The sequence below is a fragment of the Amphimedon queenslandica genome, unplaced genomic scaffold, assembly GCF_000090795.2.
Source record: "Amphimedon queenslandica unplaced genomic scaffold, v1.1 AMPQUscaffold_11192, whole genome shotgun sequence".
NCBI classification, from domain to species: Eukaryota; Metazoa; Porifera; class Demospongiae; order Haplosclerida; family Niphatidae; genus Amphimedon; species Amphimedon queenslandica.
In genome coordinates, this window is record NW_003548563.1 from 6,432 (window position 1) to 8,675 (window position 2,244).

Sequence of the window (2,244 nt, forward strand, 5' to 3'; positions counted from 1 at the left end):
CTGGTAGTAATATATTAGTGACTGGTGGATCTGGGAATGTAATGTACACTCCATTTTGATTTATTTATATTCAATGACTTATGGTTGCTATATCATCAATAATTACTGTTATTATTATTATTATTATTATTATTATTATTATTTATTTATTTATTTATTTTTAGTGATAAACCAGTTAAATTTATGGAGAAGAACAGGGTCTGTGATCAAACTCTCTGCTAAGCTTTTAGTCCTGGTAAGTTGCAGACCCCCTACTATCAATATTACCGGACCCCTACCCCAGGGGGTAAATTCTATGTTACAGGGGGTACTGATAAGATAGTACGTGTGTATGAGATGAGTGATCCTCCATTACTAGTGAATGAACTAACTGGACATGCCCCCTACTTCCCTTAAAAGGTTAATGTGTTTTGTGTTTGGATTAGATTTAATTCAGAGACTGTTTGCCTTCCCTTATAAGTACATGTATATTCCGTCAAAATGGCCGCCATTAAACACAGCTAATGTACATGTACATGTATCATCGTTAGTATAACGTTCATGTACTTATTGACTCATGACTGATCCATTACCCTCCCCCTCTCTCTCTCCTCTATACAGAGTAAAGGTCACATTAATCACAGTGTTACTTCATTACCTGATAATAACTGGTGATCTACTGCCTCCTCTATACACTGCAGTCATGAGTCCATACCTCATCAAAGAAGTATCAGACAGAGCCCGTGATAATTATTAATAATAATATTATATTGTCTTTTTTTCTGAGTAACAGCATGTTATTAGTCTACTACTTTATTTAATCTTTTATTTTGCAATTTTAATTTTTAACTTCAATTTTTTCAAAAAATTGCTGTAACTCAAAGATTTTTGTCGGAATCACCTGAAACTTTCTACATATCTAAGGACAATTTTCAAAAATTGGCTGATGCCCATAACTTTTAAAATTTAATACTAATTGGAATCATCTGAAACTTTCTACATAGCATAAAAATTAATATGCATCAGAAAATGTAATAAAAATTAATTTTGTGGTGATTTTCGAGCAATTATTTAGAAACAATTATTTTGCTTTTTAAAATAAAATTGGCCAATTTTTTTAAATGGCCATAACTAGAAAATTTGAAGTCAGAATCAGCTTGAACTTTGAAGTGCACAATGGGCACATTCACAATTATCAAAAATAATATTATCAGTATGTACTATTAACAGTGTCATTCAACTACTGTATCAGTGTAAATTGTAATAAGCTGATGTTGAATGGATCAATGTTCTTAAAATCATGTCTAATTATTATTTTAAAGAAACATTAAAAATTATTAACAGCATAACAAATTATATAAAGCAGTTAATATATTAGATACACTAGCTACTATTAGTTCTAGCAATAATATAATGGACACAATAATTATAATAGTCAATTAAAAAAAAACTCAATACTAATGATAAGTAATATCAATGCATATAAACACATTCAATAAAAGTTAATGTATAAAAGCTATGGCATGTAAAAGAAATCTCATTTCAATAAAAAGTGGAGCAGAAACAAGTACACAAACTATTAATGCTCATAAACAATACAACATAATATACAATACAACAATAATGATTTATAATAACAAAAATAAGAATAATAAACCAGAGGAAATCATCATAATGCTGCATATTGTATAACAACTATCAATAGAAATAATAAATAAATACTGAGCATTACTTTACTCTAAAAAAACATCAAAAAATTGAAAAAATTGCCCTGCTGCAAAAATGGAATAAATTACCTAACAAGAAGTCTCCATTATTCTTGAAGGTATTAAAGTTAACGAGAGAGAGATTTGATGCCATAGTGTTAATATAATGAAAAAAGGAAATGATCGAATGTGTTTGTGTAGAAGTGAAGGTGTAGTAGAGAATGAGTATGATGTGGTAAATTGGTAATATGTACAATAGAATTGAAACGACTCCAAGAAAAATGAATGAAAGGAATAAAGTACGACAATGACACTTACAAGAAAGCAGTCCATTTAACGTAGTGTTATAGTTAAAGATTTAATATAAAAATGAAGGACGAGGTTTAGTAGCTATTGCTACTAGCTGCCTTTTCTCTGCCTCGTCAACAAATTCACGAACTAATTTTGATAAACTAATTCTAGCCTCAAGAAACTTAACAATAGACTCAGCATTGACTGACCTAGCACCATCAACGTCTCCTTGAACAGGAACCAAATCAAACTTATCTATTAAAATACG

General features: G+C 29.7%; 1 long non-coding RNA gene across 3 annotated transcripts in view; it reads left to right on the forward strand.

Moving 5' to 3' along the window:
* Positions 1-821, forward strand: part of LOC109589551 (uncharacterized) — a 3,360-nt gene extending 2,539 nt beyond the window's left edge. For 2 of the 3 annotated variants that reach the window (XR_002188772.1, XR_002188771.1), the window contains exons 4-6: positions 165-235; positions 284-399; positions 601-821. This is a non-coding gene — a long non-coding RNA (uncharacterized LOC109589551). The remainder of the gene's footprint in view (positions 1-164; positions 236-283; positions 400-600) is intronic. The other variant, XR_002188773.1, reaches the window with a different exon arrangement.
* The last annotated feature ends 1,423 nt before the right edge of the window (positions 822-2,244 follow it).